This window comes from Hypanus sabinus, unplaced genomic scaffold (genome assembly GCF_030144855.1).
Source record: "Hypanus sabinus isolate sHypSab1 unplaced genomic scaffold, sHypSab1.hap1 scaffold_449, whole genome shotgun sequence".
Classification (NCBI taxonomy): Eukaryota; Metazoa; Chordata; class Chondrichthyes; order Myliobatiformes; family Dasyatidae; genus Hypanus; species Hypanus sabinus.
Genome location: NW_026781323.1, coordinates 290,703 through 314,767, shown reverse-complemented (window position 1 = coordinate 314,767; position 24,065 = coordinate 290,703). Strand labels below are relative to the sequence as shown.

General features: G+C 47.1%; 1 long non-coding RNA gene across 1 annotated transcript; it reads right to left on the bottom strand.

Moving 5' to 3' along the window:
* Window positions 1-3,659: 3,659 nt before the first annotated feature.
* On the bottom strand, window positions 3,660-17,125 carry LOC132388989 (uncharacterized). Its single transcript, XR_009510393.1, has 4 exons — window positions 17,009-17,125; window positions 15,940-16,031; window positions 7,749-8,008; window positions 3,660-3,881 (listed from the first exon to the last, which is right to left on the bottom strand). It is a non-coding gene; the product is annotated as an uncharacterized LOC132388989 (long non-coding RNA).
* Window positions 17,126-24,065: the final 6,940 nt, after the last annotated feature.

The window sequence follows — 24,065 nt, the reverse complement described above, 5'->3', positions numbered from 1 at the left end:
AGAGAGAGACAGAGAGTGTCAGAGAGACAGAGAGAGAGAGAGAGTGAGATTGAGAGAGAGATACAGAACAATAACCCATGCAATGACCGAACCAACATGACCGGGGTCAGACACAGAGTGAAGCTCCCATGAACCGTCCCATCAATCACACCCGGAGTTATACACAGCGAAGATCCCTTCACACCGTCCCATCACAGTATCCGTGGGGCAGACACCGACTCTCTAGTTCTCTGATTCTCTCTCTCTCTCTCTCTCTCTCTCTCTCTCTCTCTCTCTCTCTCTCTCTCACTCTGTCCTTAAGGTTAGCGGCGGGGGAGGGGTGTTTTACCTCACCTATCCTGCTGGTCAACAGTTGGCAGAATTTGCTTTCGGGTACAGAGAGATTCTTGTTGAATGTGTAACCACGCTTGAGACAGTTGGTCTGGCCGAGGACCAGAAGTTAATTCGGGGTTATCCTCGATTCAACGTGTGAATGCAACTCATGGACATTTAGACGATATCGGCACCGGTTCCTGTTCCACTTGTTCCCAAAGGTCTTCTAGTCTCGGTCGGAAGTGATCGGAGAGAGACGAATATCTGTCAGAAAGAAAAGAAATACTCACAAAAGGAGTTCATAGAGTTTGTTAATGTTAGAGATCTCGAAGATTCTAAAGCTAATAGGAAGGAGCTTACGAAAGAAATTAGGAGAACCAGAAGGGGCCATGTGAAGGCCTTGGCGTGCAGGATTAAGGAAGACCCCTATGTGAAGAGCAAGAGGGGAAGACGGAAAAGAATTGGACCCATTAAGTGTGAGTGGGAAAGTGTGTATGGAACCTGATGAAATAGCAGAGATACTCAATGTATACTTTGCTTCAATATTCACTATGAAAGAGGATCTTGGTGATAGTGGTGATAACTTGCAACAGACTGAAAAGATTGAGCATGTGGAAAAGTCACTGGGACCGGATGAGATGTAACCCAGGCTACCATGAGCGGCGAGGGAGGATATTACTGACCCTCTGGCGATGATCTTTGAATCATCAGTGGGGACGGGAGAGTTCCTAGAGGATTGGAGGGTTGTGGATATTGTTCCTTTATTCAAGAAATGGAGAAGAGTTAGCCCAGTAAATTATAGACCAGTGAGTCCTACACCACAGGTTGGTAAGTTGATGGAGAAGATCCTGAGAGGCGGTAGTTATGAACTATTTGAGAGGTCTGATATGATTAGGAATAGTCAGAATGGCTTCGTCAAGGGCAATTTGTGCCGTGCGAGACTGATTGATTCTTCTGAGCATGTGACTGAACACGTTGATGAAGGAAGAGCAATAGATGTAAACATATAACCATATAACATATAACAATCACAGCACGGAAACAGGCCATCTCGGTCCTCCTAGTCCGTGCCGAACTCTTAATCTCACTTAGTCCCAGCTACCCGCACTCAGCCCATAAACCCCCACTCCTTTCCTATCAATATACCTATCCAATTTTACCTTAAAGGGCACCACTGAACTGGCCTCTACTACTTCTACAGGAAGCTCATTCCACACAGAAATGTAGAGCATATGGATTTCAGCAAATCATTTGTTAAGGTTCTCCATGGCTTATTGAGGAAGAAAAGAGGCATGGGATACAAGGAGACATTGCATTTTGGATCCAGAACTGGCTTGCCCACAGAAGAAAAAGTGTGGGTGTGAACGTTTCATTTTGTGCTTGTATGTCGGTGACCAGTGGTGTACCTCAGGGATCTGTTCTGGGACCCTTACTGTCTGTGTTTTTTTTTTTAAATCACCTGGATTAGGAAGTGGAGCGATGGGCTAGTAAGTGGAATTGATAATGCAGTGGTGGTTGGGAGTGTGGAGGTGTGGTGACATCTTGGGGTCCGAGTCCATAGAACGCTCAAAGCAGCTGCGCAGGTTGACGCTGTGGTTGTGAAGGCGTCCGGTGTATTTTCCTTCATCAATCGTGGAATTCGATTTAGAGCCGAGAGGTAATGTTGCAGCTATATATGACCCTGGCCAGACCCCACTTGGAGTATTCTGCTCACTTCTCGCCGTACTACGGAAAGGATTTGGAAGCCATAGAAAGGGTGCAGAGATTTACAGGGATATTTCCTCGATTGGGGATTATGACTTATGATAATACTTTGCGTTTTTCTCCTTGCAGTCAAGGAGGATTAGAAATGAGCCAAGGTGGTGTAAAATATGATGAGAGGCATTAATCGTGTTGATAGTCAAAGGCAGTTTTTCCCCATAGCTGGAATGGTTGCCACAAGAGGACACACTTTAAGTAGCTGTGGTGCAACTACAGAGGAGATGTCAGGGGTATATTTTTACTCAGAGAAAGGATCTGCGTTGAAATAGCAGCCGGCAACGTTGGTTGAGGCAGATACGATAGGGTCTTTTAAAAGAATTCGAGATAGGTACATGGAGCCTAGTGAAGGGCGACAGGTAAGCCAAGTAATTTCTAAAGCTGGGACATGTTCGGCCCGACTTTGCGGGCCGATGAGCCTGGATTGTGCTGTAGGTTTTCTATGTTTCTATGAAAACTGCGCAACTCAGAACATGGGTCCCAGCAACATACCATCGAGGACTCTCGCTCTCTAAATAGAGTTTCCGTTTGTTACCCATATTAACGAATCTCCTGATCCGACAGATCGCCTCTGCTTTCCCTCACATTCCCTTCTGAGCCACAGAACATTAAAAAGAGCTACCAATCTGCTGTCAGCAACTGCCCCGCACACACAAACACACACACACACACACACACACACACACACACCTGTATCCGAAGTCTCCAATTAAGTGTGCCTCTCCAAGTTGATATGTGTGTGTGAGCGTGTGTGCTGCGAGAAGACCAAGGAGGGGGAGGGCAGAAGAGGCGATGGAAAGGGTGTTAAGATTGCAGATACTGAAGCAAGTGGTGTGGAACCAAACGACCGGCCTGTGCATGCAGAGATGCTGAGAAGCTCAGATCCTGTTGATAGATATCAAGTGGAAGGGCGAGGTGTGATACAAGGCGTCATCTCTCCCTTATACTCACCACAATTGCCTGTGACACAGGGAGGGAGGAAGGAGGGAGCGGAGTCGACGTAGATGGGGAGCGTTTAGCAAATGGAATGGATCTCGAATACGGAGATGGGCGTAGGGAGCGGACAGTATGTGAGAAGGGGTAGGGAGAGTCTGTCAAATAGAGGCGGTACAGCAAAAGAAAGAGTCAGCGCAGAAAGAGAGACAGGGAGAGGGAGGTAGAAACAGAGATTTGAGTCTGGACAGAGAGTGTGTGTGGGCGTAGAGTGAAATAGGAACTGAGAGATGGTGGGAGGGAGAGAGAGGGAGAGGGGGAGCGAGAGAGAGAGAGATACAGAAAAATTACCCATGGAATGCCCGAAACAACACGACCAGGGCCATACACAGAGTGAAACTCACACGACTCCATCCCATCAATCACACCCAGAGTTGGACACAGAGTGATGATCACACCGTCCCATCACAGAATTCCTGCATCAGACACCGACTCTTTCGCTCTATAGCTCTCTGTCTGTATCTCTCTCTCTCTCTCTCTCTCTCTCTCTCTCTCTCTCTCTCTCTCTCTCTCTCTCTCTCTCTCTCTCTCTCTCTCTCTCTCCATAGGTTTAGGGGCGGGGTGGGTTTTTTTAACTCGCCTATACTGCGGGTTAACAGTTGGTAGAATTTGCTTTCGGGTATAGAGATGTTCTTCTTGAGGGTGTAAGTATTCTTGAGACAGTTGGTCTGGCCAAGGACCAGATGTCAGTTCGCGGTTATCCTCGATTCGACGTGTGAATAAAACTCATGGATATTTAGACGATATCAGCACCGACTCTGTTCCTCTTCCTCCCAAAGGTCTTCTAGTCTCGGTCGGAATTGATCGGAGTCGAATATCTGTCAGAAAGAAAAGAAAAGCTTACAAAAGAGGTTCATACAGTTTGTTAATGTTAGAGATCTCTAAGATTATAAGGCTAATAGGAAGGTGCTTAAGAAGGAATTTAGGAGAGCCGGAAGCGGCCATGTAAAGTTGTTGGCGGGCAGGATTAAGGAAGAAATCAAGACATTCCACAAGTGTGTGAAGAGCAAGAGGGGAAGACCGGAAATAATTTGACACATCAAGTGTGACAGTCGGAAAGTGAGTATGGAACCAGATGAAATAGCAGAGGCACTCAGTGTATACTTTGCTTCAGTATTCACTATGGAAAAGGATCTTGGTGATAGTGGTGATAACTTGCAGCAGACTGAAAAGATTGAGCATGTGGAAAAGTCACTTGGACCGGATGAGATGTAACCCAGGCTACCATGAATGGCGAGGGAGGATATTACTGAGCCTCTGGCGATGATCTTTCTATCATCAGTGGGGGCGGGAGAGTTCCTGGAGGATTGGCGGATGTCGTTCCTTTACTCAAGAAAGGGAGAAGAGATAGCCCAGGAAATTATAGCCCAGGAGTCTTACACCACAGGTTGGCAATTTGATGGAGAAGATACTGGGAGGCACTATTTATGAACTTTTAGAGCGGTATCATATGATTAGGAATAGTCGGAATGGCTTTGTCAATGGCAAGTTGTGCCCTACGAGACTGATTGATTTTCCTGTGGATGTGAGGGAACACGTTGAAAAAGGAAGAGCAGTAGATGTAGTGTACATTGATTTCAGAAAAACAATTATTAAGGTACCCTATGCATGGCTTATTGAGGAAGTAAAGAGGCATGGAATACAAGGCTACAATAGCCTTGTGGATCCAGAAATGGTTTGCCCACAGAAGACAAAGTGTGGGTGTGGTCGTGTCATTTTCTGCATGTAGGGCGGTGACCAGTGGGGTGCCTCAGGGATCTGATCTGGGAACCTTGTTGTTCGTGTTTTTACTTTTTTATTTTTAATTGACCTGGATAAGGAAGTGGACGGATGGCTTAGAAATTGTGATGATGGCACAAAGGTTGGAGTATTTGTGGGTTGTATTTGTGTAGAGGGCTGTCACACGTTACAGCGGGACATTGATTGGATGCAGAACTGGTCTGAGAAGAAGTAGAAAGAGTTTATCCCAGGTCCATGAAAAGTGGTCTATTTTGGTAGGTCGGTGACATGGCAGAATATAGTATTAATGGTAAGAAGCTTGGTACTGTGGAGGATCAGTGACATCTTGGGGTCCGAGTCCAGTGGACGCTCAAAGCATCTGCGCAGGTTGACTCTCTGGTTGTGAAGGCGTCCGGTGTATTTGCCTTCATCAATTCTGAGATTCGATTTAGAGCGGAGAGGCAATGCTATATATGCCCCTGACCAGATCCCACTTGGAGCACTGTACTCTCTTCCCGTCTCCACACAACGGAAAGGATACGGAAGCCATAGAAAGAGTGCAGAGAAGATTTACAGGGATGTTTCCTCGAGTGTGGAGCATGCCTTATGATAATACGTTAAGTTTTTCTCTTTAAGGAGGATGAGAGGTGACCTGACCGAGGTGGAAAATATGATGAGAGGCATTAATCGTATGGCTAGTCAAAGGCTTTTTTCCCCCAAGGCTGAAATGGTTGCCACAAGAGGATACAGTTTAAGTAGCTGGGGTGTAGGTGCAGAGGAGATGTCAGGGGTATAATTTTTACTCAGAGAGTGGCGAGTGCGTGGAAATGGCTGCCGGCAACGGTGGTGCAGGCGGATACGATAGAGTATTTTAAGAGTCTTTTGGATAGGTACATGGAGCTTACTGAAGGGCAAGAGGAATGCCAAGTAATTTCTAAAAGAGGGACATGTTCGGCAGAACTTTGTGGACCGGAGAGCCTGCATCGTGCTGTAGGTTTTCTATGTTTCTTTGTAAACTACACAACACGGAACATGGGACCCTTCAAAATACCTTCCAGGACTCTCGTTCATTCCACAGAGCCTCCGTTTGATAACCATAGTAACGAATCTCCTGTCAGGACAGCTCGCCTCTGCTCTCTCTCACATTCCCTTCTGAGCCACAGAACATTAAACAGAGCCAGCAAATTGCTGTCAGCAACTACCACCACACACACACACACACACACACACACACACACACACACACACACACACACACACACACACACACACACACACACACACACACACACACACACACACACACACTTCTATACGAGGCTATGGGCCCAGAGATGTAAAGTACCTCCGGCACCATCGGAACACAATCTAATAGAGTCAGAAACACTGCGCAACCCTCTCCCTCCTCCATTCACCCCTCTCACCAATAACCAGCCTTTCAGTTTCCAGTCTCGAATTGAATGCGCCTCTCGGAGATAGTATGTGTGTGTGTGAGCGGATAGTAGAAAAATAGAATGATTAAAAATAGGTGCAGGAGTAGGCCATTCGGCCCTTCGAGCCTGCACTGCCATTCAGTATGATCATGGCTGATCATCCAACTGAAACCTGTACCTGCTTTCTCTCCATACCCCAGATCCCTTTAGCCACAAGGACCATATCCAACTTCCTCTTAAATATAGCCAATGAACCGGCCTCAGTTGTTTTCTGTGGCAGAGTATTCCACAGATTCTCAGTGAAGAAGTCTCAATTGACAGTGAAGAAGTCTCAATTAAAAGTGGGGAAGTTTTTCCTCATCTCGGTCCTAAAAGTCTTCCCCTTTATCCTTAAACTGTGATCCCTGGTTCTGGTCTTCCCCGACATCCGAAACAATTTTACTGCATCTAGCCAGTCCAATCCCTTTAGAATTTTATAGTTTTCAATAAGCCCCCCCCCCCAGTTGTTTACAATTTATATTAATGATTTAAATGAAGGAATTAAATGCAGCATCTCCAAGTTTGCGGATGACACGAAGCTGGGCGGCGGTGTTAGCAGTAAGGAGGATGCTAAAAGGATGCAGTGTGATTTGGATAGGTTAGGTGAGTTGGTAAATTCATGGCAGATGCAATTTAATGTGGATAAATGTGAGGTTAACAACTTTGGTTGCAAGAACAGGAATAGGAAAAAGGGAGGTGCAACGAGACCAGTGTGTCATTGTACACCAATCATTGAAGTTGGGCATGTAGGTACAGCAGGCGGTGAAAAAGGAAAATGGTATGTTGGCATTCATAGCAAAAGGATTTGAGTACAGGAGCAGGATGGTTCTACTGGAGTTGTACAAGGCCTTGGTGAGACCGCAACTAGAATATTGTGTTGAGCATTGGTTCCATAATCTGAGGAAGGATATTTTTACCATAGAGGGAGTACAGAGATGGTTCACAAGATTGATTCCTGGTATGGCAGGACTTTTATACGAAGAAAGACTGGATCGACTATGCTTATACTCACTGGAATTGAGAAGATTGTGGGGGAATCTTATTGAAACGTATAAAATTCTAACGGGATTGGACAGGCCAGATGCAGGAAGATTGTTTCTGATGTTGGGGAAGTCCAGAACGAGGGATCACAGCTTAAGGATAAAGGACAGAGATGAGGAAAAACCTCTTCACACAGAGAGTGGTGCATCTGTGGAATTCCCTGCCACTGGACACAGTTGAGGCCGGTTATGGCGGTGCCGGCTCGAATGGCCGAATGGCCTACTCCTGCACCTATTTTCTATGTTTCTATGTTTACTTCCGGGTTCAGAAACAGAGTGAATCACCCTCCACACCGTCGCATCACACACTCCCGGTGTCAGACACAGTTTTCCGCTCTATCTGTCTCTCTCTCTCTGTGACTCTGTCTCTCTCTCTGTCTCTCTCTCTCTCGCTCTCTCTCTCTCTCCCTCTCTCTATTTCTTAAGATTAGGAGCGGGGGATGGAGAATTTTACCTCACGATTCCTGCTGGTCAACAGTTGGCAGAAGAATTTGATTTTGTAAATAGAGAGGATTTTGTTGAGGGTGTCAGCATTCTCGAGACAGTTTGTCTGGCAGAGGAACAGAATGGAATTCGCAGTTATCCCGTATTGAATGTTCGAATGCAACTCATAGACATTTAGACGGCATTTGCACCGGTTGCTGTTCATCGGCTGATATTGTTCCCAAAGAGCATTCTGGGTTCGGTCGGAAGAGATCGGAGAGTGACGAATCTCTGTTAAGAAGAAAAGAATAGCTTACTAAAGGTTATTAGAGCTAGATAATATTAGAGATCTAGAAGATTATAAGGCGAATAGGAAGGAGTTTAACAGGGACATTAGGAGAGCCAGAAGTGGCCATGTGAATGCCGTCGCGACCAAGATTAAGGAAAGCCCCAGGGCATTCTACAAGTATGTGAAGAACAAGAGGATAAGAGGTGAAAGCATTGGACACATCAAGAGTGACAGTGGGAAAGTGTGTATGGAACCGGATAAAATAGCAGAGATACTTAAAGAATACTTTTCTTCAGCGGAAAAGGATCTTGGTGATAGTAGTGATAACTTCAGCAGACTGAAGAGCTTGAGCATGTAGATATTAACAAAGAGGTTGTGCTGGAGCTTTTGAGAAGTTCCAGTTGGATAAGTCCCCGGGACCGGATGAGATGCACCCCAGCTACAATGGGAGGCGAGGGAGGAGACTGCTGTGCCTCTGACAATGATATTTGAATCATCCGTTGGGACGGGAGAGGATCTGCAGTATTGCGGGGTAGTGTATGTTGTTCGTATATTCAAGAAAGGGAGTAGAGATAGCCCAGGAATTTATAGACCAGTGAGTCTTACCTCACTGTTTAGTAAGTTGATGGAGAAACTCCTGAGAGGCAGAATTTATGAACTTTTTGAGAAGTATGATATGATTAGGAACAGTCAAAATTGGTTTGTCAAGGGCATGTTGTGCCGTACGAGCCTGATTGAATTTTATGAGGGTATGACAAAACAAGTTGCTGAAGGAAGAGCAGTAGGTGTAGTGCATGTGGATTTCAGCAAGGCATTTGATTAGGTACCCATGCATGGCCTGTTGAGGAGGTCAAGAGGCATGGGATACAAGGGGAGATTCCCATATTGATACAGAACTGACTTGCCCACAAAAGGCAATGAGTGGGTGTGTACGGGTCATATTCTGCATGGGGTTCGTTGACCAGTGCGGTGCCTGAGGGATCTGTTCTGGGACCCTTACTGTTCGTGATCTTTATAAATGACCTGTATAAGGAAGTGGACGAATGGGTTCATAGGTTTGATGATGACACAAAGGTTGGTGGTGTGTGGATAGTGTAGAGGGCTATCACACGTTGCAGCGGGACATTGATTGGATGTAAAACTGGTCTGAGAAGTAGCAGATGGTGTTCAACCCAGACACTTGTGAAGTGGTTCAGTTTGGTAGCTCAATAATCTGTCAGTACTACTGGTAATACTGTTGGCACTGTGCTGGATCAGAGAGACTTTGGGGTCCGAGTCCAGAGGACGCTCAAATGAGCTGCGCAGATTGACTCTGTGGTTAATAAGGCGTATGGTGTATTAACCTTCACCAATCGTGGAATACAAATTAGAGCCAAGAGGTAATGTGGCAGCTATATATGACCCTGACCAGGCCCCACCTGGAGTACTGTTCTCAGGTACGGTCGCCTCACTACGGGAAGGATGTGGAAGCCATAGAAAGGGTGCAGAGAAGATTTACAGGGATGTTGCCTGGATTGGGGAGCATGCCTTATGATAATATGTCAAGTGAACTCGGTTTTTTCTCCTTGGAGTGACAGAGGGTGAGAGGTGACATGACAGAGGTGGAAAACATGCTGAGAGGCATTAATCTTGTGGATAGTCATGGGCTTTTCTCCCCCAGGGCTGGAATGGCTGCCACAAGAGGACACAGGTTGACGGAGCTGGAAAGTAGGTAAAGATGAGATGTCAGGGGTATGCTTTTTACTCAGAGAGTGCTGAGTGCGTGGAAGTGGCGACTGGCAGCCGTGGTGGAGGCGGATACAACAGGTTATTTTAAAAGACTTTTAGATGGGCACATGGAGCTTATTGAAGGGCTATAGGTAAGCCTAGTAATTTCTGAGGCAGGGACATGTTCGGCTGACACCTGTGGGCCAAACAGCCTGTATTGTGCTGTAAGTATTCTATGATTCTATGAAAACTACGCAACACAGAACATGGGTCCCAGGAACATACCATCCAGGACTCTCGTTCTCTCCACAGAGCCTCCGTTTGTTAACCTAATTACCGATTCTCCTGTCAGGACGGTTCGTCTCTGCTCTCCCGCACATTCCCTTCTGAGCCACAGAACATTAAACAGAGCCACCAAACTGCTGTCAGCAACTACCACCACACACACACACACACACACACACACACACACACACACACACACACACACACACACACACACACACACACACACACACACACACACACACACACACTCTAAGTGGGGGGGGGGGGTGGGCAGAGGCCGGAATGGGAATATATTGCTGGTGATATAGCGGACACTAGAGGGAGTGGTATCCAAGCAGAGCTGTGGAAATATTCAGAACCCAGAGGTCAATATCCGGTGGAATGGAGGAGGTGTGACAACTGGCACCAATATTCCCCTTCCTCATCACACATCCCTCTGATCACAGAGAGAGTGTGGTGTTGCGTAGTGAGGTGCAGATATACTGGGGGGCGTAGTGGAGGTATGGGAAGACGGAAATGGGGAGGTGTATAGGGGAGGACGGGGTGACGCATGCGAATAAGTGTATGGGGGAGGGAATTCGGTTCGGAGACATGGAGGTTTTTAAGGGAGGGAAGAGTGAAGGGGACGGGAGGGGTCCCTCTCTTCACATTGTTTATTCCCCAGCCTTGTACCGCAAAATCCATCTCTCCTTCAACACTCCTCACTATTCTTCTTCTCCCAGGGAGTTGTAGGGGTCTGGAATGCAGTGCCTCAGCAGGTAGTGGAGGCCAATACTCTGGATGCTTTCAAGAAAGAGCTAGATCAGGATCTTATGGATAGGGGAATCAAGGGATATGGGGACAAGGCAGGAACCGGGTATTGATAGGAATTGATCAGCCATGATCTCAAAATGGCGGTGCAGGTTCGAAGGGCCTAATGGTCTACTTCTGCACCTATTGTCTATTCACAGTATAGGTCTTTCCTGGCTACAACGAAGTAAGCACCGCTTGTGCTCTAAGATACCAAGAGCCTATTTGCCAGAAAACATCTCCAAATCCACACATTCCAGATACTTTCTGATCCAAGGTAAACTTCTCCTTGTTCCAATTTAGAATCTAAACCATAGGAACGTCCTATGGTTTCCGATAATTATTTGAAACTAATGACTTTCTGATCAGTAGATACAATGTGTACCCTGGCATAAAACTCTGACACCTGCCTTGTCTCATGCCGCAGTAGCAGATCAGGTATGTCTCAGGTATGTGTTGGGGAAAGTGTGGCGGGCTGTCAGACGTTACAGCGGGACATTCATATGATGCCAAACTGGGCTGAGAAGTGACAAATGAAGTTCATCCGAGATAAGTGTAAGCTGGTTCATTTTGGTCGGTCAAATATGATGACGGAATAAAGTCTTAATGGTCAGACACTGGCAGTGTGGAGGATGATAGAGATCGTGGGGTCCGAGTCCATAGGAAGCTCAATGCAACTACGCTGGTTGACACTGTGGTTAAGAAGGCAGACGATGTATTGGCCTTCATCAATCCTGGCATTGAATTTAGGAGCAGAGAGGTAATGCTGCAGCCTTATGGGACCCTGGTCAGACCCCACTTGGAGGACTGTGCTCAGTTCTGGTCGCCTCACTATTCGAAGTATATAGGAGGTTTCCTGGACTGGGGAAATTGTCTTATGAAAGCAGATTGAGGGAACTTGGCCTTTTCTCCTTGGAGCAAGGGATGACCAGATGTCACCTGATTGGGGTGTATAAGATGATGAGAGGCATTGATAGTGTGGATAATCATAGGCTTTTTTCCCAGGGCTGAAATGGTTGTCACCAGAGGACACAGGGTTAAGGTGCTGGGGACTAAGTACCCAGAAGTTGTCAGGGGTAAGTGTTATACGCAGAGAGTGGTGAGTGTGTTGAATGGGCTGCCGGCAACGGTAGTGGAGACGGATACATTTGGCTCTTTTACGAGACTTCTGTACAGGTACATGGAGCTTAGGAAAATAGATAGCTATTTGTAAGCCTAGTGATTTCTACGGTAGGGACATGCTGAGCGCAACTTTGTGGGCCGAAGGGCCTGCATTGTGCTGTAAATTTTCTATGTTTCTTATATATCCACCCACAAAGTCCACAGGGGATGTAGAGTCAGTATGAATAGAACTGAAAAATTATAAGGGTAAAAACACCCTAATACAATTTATCTACAGGCCCGAATATGGTAGTCTAGATGTACTGTGTAAGTTGGACGAAAAGTTAAAATTGGCATGTCGCAAAGGTAATGATACATTTGTCATGGGGGATGTCAACATGCAGGTAGAATGGGAAAATCAGGATGGTACTGGATCCCAAGAAATAAAGTTTGTGGAGTGCCTCCGAGATGGGTTCTTAGAGCAGCTTGTACTGGAGCCTACCAGGGTGAAGGCCATACTAGATTTAGTGTGTTGCAATGAACCGGATTTGATCAGAGGTAAAGGATCCATTAGGAGGTAGAGACCATAATACGATGTGTTTTAACCTACAATTTGAGAAGGAGAAGGAAGAATCGGCTGTGTCGGCATTACAGATCAACAAAGTGAATTAGGCAGCTATGAGGGAGGAGCTGGCCAAAGTTCAATGGAACAATACCCTAGCAGGGAAAACAGTGGAACAACAATGGCAGGTATTTCTGTGAATAATGCAGAAGGTGCAGGATCGGTTCATTCCAAAGAGGAAGAAAGATCCTAAGGGGAGTAAGCGGCGGCCGTCGCTGACGAGGGAAGTAAAGGGCAGTATAAAAATTAGAAGAGAAGTATAACATAGCAATGATGAGCGGGAAGCCGGAGGAATGGGAAGATTTTAAAGAACAACAGAACATAACAAAACATACAATGTGCGGAGAAAAAATGAGGTACGAAGGCAAACTAGCCCAGAATATGAAGGAAGATAGTACAAGCTTCTTTAGGTATGTGTAAAGAAAAAACAAGTTAAGTCCAAAATTGGGCCATTGAAGACAGAAACGGGTGAATTTATTATGGAGAACAAGGAAATGGCAGATGAGTTGAACAGGTACTTTGGATCTGTCTTCATTAGGGAAGACACAAACAATCTCCCAGAGAAACTACGGTAATGGATGAACTGAAGGAAATTTATATTAGGCAAGAAACGGATAGACTGTTGGTTCTGAAGGCTGATAAGTCCCCGAGACCTGATAGTCTTCATCCCAGGGTACATAAGGAGGTGGATCTAGAAATCGTGGACGCATTGGTAATCATTTTCCAATGTTCTATGGATTCAGTATCAGTTCCTGCGGATTGGTGACTAAAGTTGTCCCACTTTTCAAGAAAGGAGGGAGAGAGAAAACAGGGAATTATAGAGAGGTTAGTCTGACGTCAGTGGTGGGAAAGATGCTGCAGTCAAGTATAAAGGAGGAAATCACGACACATTTGGATAGCAGTAGAAGGATCAATGCGAGTCAGCATGGATTTGCGAAGGGAAAATCATGCTTGACTAATCTTCCGGAGTTTTATGAGGATGTATCTATGAAAATGGACAAGGGAGAGCCAGTGGATGTAATCTACCTGGACTTTCAGAAAACCTTTGATAAAAGCCCCCTTAGGAGGTAATTTGGCAAAATTAAAGCACATGTTATTGGGATCAGAGTACTGACATGGAATGAAAATTGGCTGGCTGACAGGAAACAAAGAGTAGCGATTAATGGGTCCCTTTCGGAATTGCAGGCTGTGACCAGTGGGATACCGCAATGTTCGGTGCTGCGACCGCAGCTGTTTACAATATACATTAATGATTTAGATTAAGGTATTGAAAGTAACATTAGCAAATTTACCGATGACACAAAGCTAGGTGGTACTGTGAAATGTCACAAGGAAGTTATGAGAATACAGGGTGAATTGGACAACCTAGGTAGGTGGGCGAATGTATGGCCGATGCAGTTTAATGTGGATAAATGTGAGGTTATCCACTTAGGTGGCCAGAACAGGAAGGATGATTACTATCTAAATGGAGTCAAGTCAGTAAAAGGGAAAGTCCAACGAGATCTAGGTGTTCTTGTACATCAGACTATGAAATAAAGCATGCAGGTACAGCAGGCTGTGAAGAAAGTTAACGACATGCTGGCCTTTATAACAAGAACAATTGTGTATAGGAGTAAAGAGGTCCTTCTGCAGATGTACAGAGCCCTGGTGAGACCCCATCTGGAGTATTGTGAGCAGTTTTGGTCTACATATTTGAGGAAGGACATTCGTGCTATTGAGGGAATGCAGCGTAGGTGCACAAGGTTAATTCCCGGAATGGTGGGACTGTCATATGTTGAAAGATTTGTGCGACTGGGCTTGTATACACTGGAATTTAGAATGATGAGAGGGTATCTGATTGAAACATATAAGATTTTTAAGGGATTGGACAGGTTGGAGGCAGGAATCATGCTCTCGCTGATGGGTGAGTCCAGAACTACAGGCCACAGTTTAAGAATAGGGATAGGCAATTTATAACAGAGATGCGGAAAAACATTTTCACACAGAGAGTGGTGGATTTGTGGAATGCTCTGCCCCAGAAGGCAGTAGAGGAGAAGTTTCTTGATGCATTCAAGAGAGGTTAGATAGAGCTTAGATAGCTGGGTCAAGGTATATGGGGACAGGGCATTAAAGGGGTACTGATTGTGCATGATCAGCCATGATGTCAGTATATGGCGGTGCTGGCTAGTAGGGCCGTATGGCCTACTCTTGCACCTGCTGTCTATTGCCTATATGTGTAAATACTAAATGTGTCTATACTGTCTTCCATCTCTTCAGTAGACATCCCACGTTCCTTGGAATAAACACAATGAATTTCGAAGCCCTCCCACCTGCATCATAGCTTGAGCCACGCGCCAAACTGTATGGTCTTCCTGTGTCTGGGTACACTGGAACAGGTGGTGGTCCTATCCTTTAAGTTAATAGCTAAATCCCTGACCTCACTGTGCAGAAACACCTTCTCATAGATACCGATTTCGTTGGTACATATATGGACCAAGACGTCGAGCTGCTCACTCACCCACTTAAGTATCATAGAATCTTTCTGCAATAGCCGTTGAGCCTCTTTCTATTGCACTTAAGTCAACTACATTATTTCAAGGTGTTAGGAGAGTGGTCAAAGGACATTCCCATTGAAATCCTCTCAATTCACATCTGACCCTGTCAGGTTATCCACTCTCAAAATGTTTAATCAATTTCGCTGCCACGACACGTTCACATCTGTTCAGTTTTGGGTCCCGTTCATGGAAACCATCTATTTCTTCCCTCCACACTCGATTCAGTTTCTAAACAATGGGGTTTGAACGGCCTTATGCGCATTAAGGATTTTTGCACTGGAAATATATTTAATAGTTTTGATAACCTGTGCAGTAAATATGGATTTCCGCATAAACATTTTTTCAATACCTGCATATTCTCCACTTTGTCAAGGAGAATTCCCTCTTTTCCTGATCTACCACCTGCTATGTTGTGGGACAAACTCACTCTTAGCTTTAATAATAAAGGGGTGATCTCTGTACTATTCTCTCAGCTGATGTCTTTGGAAGTTCAAGATCTAAACAAAACTACGACCAGCTGCGAGCATGACCTTGGTGTGGATCTGGCTGAGGAATTTTGGGCAAAAGCATTGAATAGGGTTCATTCCTCGTCAGCATGTGCTAGACTCGGGCTCATAAAGTTTTACACAGCACATTTAAGTAAAGGCAGGCATGCTGACATATATCCTGAGACAGACGCTGGCTGTGACAGGTGTTCCTTCTCTCCGGCTGGTTTAGTGCATGAATTTTGATCTTGCCCTTGGCTTGATGGCTACTGAGCACTGTTTTTTTTTTAAATTATTAGTGAGGTTTTGGGGGTGACACTGAGAACTTGCCCGCTTATAGCTGTATTTGGTGAGGCAGTTGAGGTTTTGGGTTTAAATGCAAACAAGTCGGATATCATTTCACTTACATTGCTTTTGGCCCGTAGGAGAATCTAGCTGGTCTGGAAATCTGCCACTACCCCATCTGCTGCTGCTTGGTTAGAGGACTCCTTGTTTTATTCTGAAATTAGAAAAGATTAAATTCACTCGGAGGACATCGGTGGAAAAGTTCTATTCGAAATGGGGGTCTCTCTTGTCATATTTTGGGCGTCTTAAGGAATAACTAAATAGCTGAGGGCATTTGATTGGACTTGGGAAGTTGCTTCCCTTTTAACACGCATATGGTTTACCTCACAGGGTGGTTGATGAATTGTAATATGTGTGCATTTTGGATCATCTGAGATGTTATAGATTTCTGTGGGTCTTCGTCTTGAAGTAGTGTGGGGGTATGGCTGTGAAATGTCCGTACTTGTATTTGTGAAGGATGGTATTGTAAATACATTAGCTGTCTTTGTATGATCGGGGAGGGCCGGTGAGGGGAGGTTTCTTTCGGGGTAAGATACAAAAGCAAAATGGAGGAAATTGTAATCCATTATTATTCTGTACAGTGACCTTGCCTCAGTAAAAAAAAATATAACAAAAAAAAAGAAGCATAGAGAAGGGATGGTGTGCTGTGAAAAGAGGAAGGAAGGGGCGGAGAGTGGGGCCACAGAAAGGGTGTTCAGATTGCAGCCGTTGGAGCAGAACGTGTGAGACGCCATTTTCTTGCTACCTATCTCTGAATGGAAATCCACTGACCCATGGCCAGGAGTCACAGACATTGCGAGAATCCTTGCATAAGATCCGATCACACACACCTGGAAACATACACTGAGTCACGCTCCCTCCGCAGCGATCCAAACACCCCCCCGGAATCATACACAGAGTGCAACTCACTCCATATTGTTTCAACACACACTCCGGGGTCACACACCGAGTGAAACTCCGTCCACAACGTCCAAACTCGCAGTCCCTGGTTCAGATAACCATAGAAGGTCTCTAAATATTATCCCATCACACTCCCGGGGTCAGACATGTACCTCCCGTACCGTCGCAGCACACCCTACCGGAGTCAACGAAAGTGCGGAGCCCTCTCCCTCCTCCGGTCTCCCCACTCACCGATACCCAGAATTTCGGCTTTCCAGTAGTCTTGAATTGTGTGTGTCTCTCGAAGATGGTGTGTGTGTGTGAGCGGACTGTGTGCTGCCGTTAGAGGAAGGAAGGGGAGGAGAGAGGAGGCCAGGGAAAGGGTGGGGAATTTGCAAACACTGATGCAAGTGGTGTGGAATCACATGACCGGCCTGTGCATGCAGAGTTGTGGAGAGTTTCAGATCCTGGTGATCGATATCCGGCGGAACGGGGAGAAGTGTAATACAGAGAGAGGATAAAAAACTAAATGTATCAGGGATGGCGCAAGAAGTGGAGGGGCATTAGCTGAAGTTAGAGAAGACAATGTTCATGCCACCAATTTGGAAGCCGGTATATACCGGCTGGGCAGCCTCCAAGCTGATGGAATGTACATTGAATTCTCTCACTTCCGTTAATGCCCCGTCCTGTTCTTACCCCATCCCTGATATTTAGTTGTTTCTGATTTTCTCTCTCTCTGCCCATAACATGTTGCCTGTTCTCCATCTTCCTTTGGTGCTCCCCTCTCTCTTTCTTTCTCCTTAGGCTTCCCGTCCCATGATCCTTTACCTTCTCCAGCGCTGTATATCTTTCGCCAATCACCTTTCCAGCTCTTAGCTACGTCCCACCCCCTCTGGTCTTCTCCTATCATTTCGCATTTCTCCTTCCCTCCCACCCCCCCCGCTACTTTCAAATCTCCTCCTATCTTTCCTTTCAGTTAGTCCGGACGAAGGATCTCGGCCCGAAACGTTGACAGCCCTTCTCCTTACAGACGCTGCCTGGCCTGGTGTGCTCCACCAGCACTTTGTGTGTGTTGTTCAGGAGAGGGTGTGGGTCACGAAATAGGGTTGCTTGTAGTCGAGGGGTGGGTGACGGAGACCGGAGTGGTGTACCGCAGTCTGTGTGACGGTGACTGGAAATGGTGTAGGAGTAGGGTGAAGCAGTCAGGGGGTGGTTTTGGAGAGGGAGGGTGTTATGCATACGGGGAAGGTTGTATTCGAGTTACTGTGCAGGGCCTGACTCTATGTTGGTATCGTTGAGTGGTCAAATCCTGCTGTGGTGTAGACCCTGTCAGTGTCACGATGAAGGGCGGGTTCATGTCAGATGTGGGTTGTGGCATTGACACCGAAACACTTTCAGTGTCCCATTGATGAACATCTCCGTGTCACAGTGAAGGTTGTGTGTCTCGTTCATAGCTTATGCAAACGGTACTGTCCCACTTGCAATCAAGTCTCACTAATATCTGTCGAGTTAGGCTTAGACGCGTTGACCCCCGACCTGAGCGCAACTGCCCTTCAAACAATACTTCCTGCATTGAAAAGTATGCAGCTCAGAACATGAGTCCCAGCAGGATCAACCTTTTGCTTCTTGACTTTTTCAGAAATCTTAGCAACATCTGTCCCAACAACCACTGAACTATCTGTATTGGTGCTCTTATTTACATGTCCCTGCAACTCTCGTTTATACGACCACTCTCCCCTTTTAATGGCAAACCCTACCGCTGGGATGTAAGTTCGATTACAGTCCAGATGTAAATTCGGAGAGTTGCTCACGGGAGAGGAAATGAAGGAGCTGAGCCAGGTGGGGGCGGTGTGGCGAGTCCTCCCGGCAGGAGTCTGTGCTGCCCCTCAGTGTTCGCTCGGCAGAAGACACCCTATGCTCTGATCAATTGCAGATTGCGGTGGCATTCAAAATGCCCAGGGGCCTCAGGCTGCATAAATGTGTGTGTGTGTGTGTGTGTGTGTGTGTGTGTGTGTGTGTGTGTGTGTGTGTGTGTGTGTGTGTGTGTGTGTGTGTGTGTGTGTGTGTGTGTGTGTGTGTGAGTGTGTGTGTATGTATGTGTGTGAATGTGTGTGCGTGTGTGTGTGTTTGTGCGCGTGCGTGCGTGCGTGCGTGTGTGTGTGTGTGTGTGTGTGTGTGTGTGTGTGTGTGTGTGTGTGCGCGTGCACATAATACGTGAATGTGTTTTAATGATATCCTACATAAGCGTGCTATCTTTCCATTTTATATGTGGGACTGTCGGTACTGCAATTAGCAGCCAGGTCCGGGCTGTGTTCTGTATTCATGGGCATTCCTGTGTGATGACTTTACAATCAAACTTCAATTGAAATTAATTAAAATGAAATGAAACCGTTCCGTCTGTAGAGTTCGTACCTTCAGTGGAAAAGAATCTAGTGACACACATGTCTGAAGTTCTCTTTCCAACCCTAATGTTAAACTGAAAGTTCTTTTTGATTTTGACTACACCTGCACATACATAAGTTTGCAGAAACGAATCCCTCTCTGTTCCTATATACTGGTGTCTATAACATAGGCAACGTAGAAACATAGAACAATCTACAGCACAATGCAGGCCCTAAGGCCCGGAAATCGGTGCCGATCAAGTCCCTAACTTAGAACGACCTAGGGTTTACCTATACCCCTCTATTTTTCCAAACTCCATGCAGCCAAAAGTCTCTCAAAAGCCCCTCTCGTATCCGCCTCCACCACCGCCGCTGGCAGCCCATTCCACGCACTAAACACTCAACATGAAAAACGTACCCTGGCAGCTCCTGTGTACATACTGCCAAGCACCATCAATCAATTGCTTTTGTGCCAGCCATTTCAGCCTTGGCGAAAGGGGTCTGACTGTCCACACGATAAGTCACTGTCATTATCTTGTACACATCTATCTGTTCACCGCTTATCCTCCTTCGCTTCAATTAGAAAAGATCGAGTTCATTCAACCTCATGAGGCATGCTCCCCAATTCCAGGAACAACATTGTGTTTTGGGGACCGCATACCATCGAGGAAGCTGGTTCTCGTCCACAGTACCTCTTTTCCGTTCCCCTAACAAAGACAACCCTATCGATACAGCTCGTCAGATTTCACCCGCCTCCCTGCTGAGCCACAGAAACATACTAAGTGCCAGACACCTGACCGGTGAGACTTTCCCCTGATTGGTCATTTGCACCTCTCCCCTCCATTCCAGAAGTATCTAAAGTGGTCTACCTGTTATTGTGCAGGTAGGCCACAAGCGGTCTCTGCACTGTTTCTGGCTGCTTAACCCCTTTCACCTTCCTGTCTGTCACCCAGATTCCTGTATCCTACACCTTGAGTGTAAATACCTCTCTATATTTCCGCCCTATCACTCACTCAGCTTCCAGAATGATCCCGAGGTTCCATGCCCTCCCACAACCCATAAGACAAGCAGTCAACTCTCCTGCAGGAATGCTTACTGCTCTTTCTAACTGTAATTATAAACGAAACAATCAATAAACTGAAAAGAAATATACCGCAAGTTTTGCGCCTTCTATCACCCGAGTCTCTCCTCCTTTCAGCATCAAATTGGATAAGCCCTCTAACTCGAACAATGTCCACACCTTGACTACGATATAAGCACCTTCTCCTCGGTCCCCCCGGACCCGTCACACACTCCGGGGATCAGAAGCTGCTTTCCTCTCCCCACCCCCAGCACTCCGCCGTTCCAGTAGTCCTTCATTGTGTGTCTGTCTCGGAAACTGTGCCTGTGTTCGTGTTCAGATGGTGAGCAGTGAAAAGCAGAGATGTGGGAGAGGTTGACGGGGAGGGAGTAGGGGCGTGGCGTTGAGACAGTGGTCACTGGGAGAAAGTGGAGTGAAACCGCAAGACCGGCCAGTCTGCGCAGAGCAGTGAACAGACTCAGAACCGAGAGATCAACATCCGGAGGAGGGGTTTGGGTGTTGTCACTCCAGACGTCACCTCTCCCCGTTCCTCCTCAGAATTCCAGATGAACCGAGGAGCGAGAGGGTTGATGGAACAATGGAGAGTGTAGGGGATCGAGCGGGTCATGGAGACGGGAAGAAGAGATGGGTAAGGAGGAGACGACGGAGACGGCAACGAGTGCGGGAGACGGAGGGTTGGTGGAGTCGGGGTGTGTTAAAGAAGATTGCGGTGATGGAAATGAAGGTAGGGGAAACCGACATCGGATGGAGGGTGTTGTGGAGTGGTGTTGTAACACCAGACGTCACCTCTCTCTCGTCCCCACAATTCCACATTATCACAGAAAGGGAGCGTGGTAGATGAGGGAGAGGGATGACGGAAACGTGGAAGGCTGTAGGGGACGCAGCGTTTCAGAGAGACGGGGACAGGAGTTGTGGAAGGGGGGATAACAGAGTGTGTGAGGTGTAGGGGACAAAGCGGTAATGGAGACGAGGTGTGTTGAAGGGAAGGGATGACGAAAACGGGGGAGGGTTGTGACGTAGAGGATGTTTTGTCTGACTGTGGCGAGGTTGATCGTCGGGGAACAAGGCATTGACGACGAGGGGAGTCGTAGGAGAGGAAGTGGCTGGCGGAGACAGGGTAGGGTGCAGGCACTGCTTGTGGTGACAGAGACTGGCGGTGAGTACAAGAGCGAGGGGGTCATGGAGGTGGGCAAGTGTTATTGGAAGAGATAAAGTGATTAGAACCGAGATTGGGGAAGAGGGAGGGACGGACAGAGACGGGGAGGGAATGAGGAGGAGAAGTAGGAACAACTGACATGTGTAGCGGGACACAGGAGGGAGGGAGCCATGGAGTCGGGTAGGATTTTAGTGGAGGGGAACGGTTCTGATGTCGGGGAGGGAGGAGATGATAGGGACGAAGGCGGCGGCAGTTGAGTAAGTACACGAGTTGGAAAGTCACGTTCTAGTTGAAAAGGGCGTTAGAAAGGGGCACAATGTCCGGCTCGGCTCGCCCCCTTCTCTTCTGTAACCTCTATTTTCTCGGCCGATGTCAGAATTATTCTTCAGGTGGGTGAACCCTCACAAGGCATCGCGTTCCGAATGTGTTTCCAGTAGGGCACTGAAAACCTTTGGCAACAACAAGCTGGATTGTTCAAGGACTCGGTAGTGAGGAAGCCTAATAAAAGGTTCGCATTCATTTCCCGGGCAAGGACTTAATTTTAAGGCTCTGGTGTGGCCTCATTTGGAGTATGCTTCGCAGTCATTTTCACTTTAAGACTCGGACTGCCAATTTCTGCCTGTCACAATCCTTCCTGGAATGTCTGTAGTTAAATGGATTGTGCTGAGCACTCAGTGCTCAAACGCAGGAGATCCATTTCCAGCACTTTGGGTTGTGGTTGACACTTCGGATGAAGTTACTGCAGTCGTTTATTTTGAGTCTAAGTCTGAGTTAATTCCAGACCTTACTCTGCACTTGGGTTGAAACCATCCATAACACCCTGGCCACAGAAGTTATTGTGACGTCAGGAGTTTGCGACGATTTGATCTCTCATTGAACACGAGTAAATGTCCATGGATATCCGCTGGGTGGCGCTCTCTCCAGTCGCATCTCTGTCTGGTATGTTGTCGACGACTCCCAGGGTGGCCAGATACTGCAGAGGGATGTAGACTCAGTCCCGTCAAGGGCAACACCGCTCCCGCCGTCTCGTAGATGAAACGGTTTTTAACACGATTGCAAGACGAACTCTTCCTGGACGATTTGCATTCGGTGCATTCGAACATTCTGGAGTTCATCTTGTACACAACATCAGAGGCCACTTTCCTATCAAAAATAGATCCAGTTGGCAACCAAGAGAGTTTTCTGGAAATATTCCCACTACTCCACTCTCTCGACGGCCCGTGCCATTCTCGAAACCAATCCCACTACACCGCGGTATCCGCGCAGCCCCACGTCGGTCTCCAAACTATTCCCACGATCCCCGTCTCACTCCACGATCCCGCGTCCATTTCCAGACAAATCCCACTGCAACTTCAGGTGATCCAGAGGGGCACCGAGACGGGTTGTGGCGGTGGGCCGACAGGAGATAACGGAGACGGTGATGTTTACAGAGAGGGAGTGTGCACGAAGACGGGTCAGCTTGTAAGGGAGGGACGGTGACGGAGGCGGGAGTGGAGTAAAGGAGGGAGTGTGTGACGGAGACAGGGAGTAGAGAAGGAGAACGAGTGTAGACGGAGATGGAGAGGAGTCTTAGAGTGTGAGGGGATATTGCATACGAAGTGATTGTGTCCCTGCTGCGTTGAAGGTCGTGACAGTATGTCGGTACCGTTGAGCGGTGTGTTTCTGTTATGCTGCAAGGCGTGTCGGTGTGCCGGTGTCACGGTGAAGGGTGCGTTCATGTCCCGTTGAGGGCTGTGTCGGTGTCACTGTGAGGGGGGTGTCTGTGTAGTAGTGAGGGCTGTGTCGGTGTCACGGTGAGGGTGTGCCTGTGTAGTGGTGAGGTCTGTGTGGCTCGTTCACTGCCTATGTCGAGAGGTCGTTCCCTGAGTTTCTCAATGCAGTGTCATATTCCCTCATCTACCCCGCCCCCTGCGTTTCCCATCCCATGAGTTCAAAACACTCCCTGACCCTCCTGTAGAACGGTGAACGTAAATAACCGAACAGATGAGTTCCTTCGTCCCGCAATGTTGTGATATAGCAATTAATATAAATCCCTTCTGCAGACACACGTCCATCTCTATTAATTCCCTGCAAATCCACGTGCCTGTCAAAGAGCCAATGAAGCGGCTCTATAGATCTGCCCTCCCAACCGTCTCTGGTAACACAGTACAATCACCCACCAGTCTCTGTGTGAATAAAAAAACTTGCCGACCTCATCTCCTTTGAAGTTGCCACGCTCACCTCAATACATGCCCTCTGGCATTAAACATTTTCATGCTGAGGGTAATAACATCCGCTCTCAGCTCCATCTGTGTCTGTTCTAGTGAGATAACCCTCTGCCAGTTGTCCTCTCCGCCTTCGCCGCTCCAGAGAAAAGAAACCGAAAATTCTGACCACTGCCTATACATAGTACCCTCTATTCGGTGCACCATCCTCGTGATTATCCACTGTTACTTCTCTGAACACCCCCGCACACTTCCTTTAACGAAATGTCAGTAATTAGTCAGGAATCTCCGAAACGTCAAACCCAGTCCGAACTCTTATCTGCTCCGCCCCTTGGTTACCCGGCACGCTTCCCCATTCACAGTGTGAGGTCCTCAATCCTCCAGACTGAATTTCCTCTCTCCTTCCAAACCTCCCACAATTCTTATCAAATAGCGCCTGGGCTCCAACTTAGCAGGTACATCTTTGCCAGAAAACAACCTGGCCGAA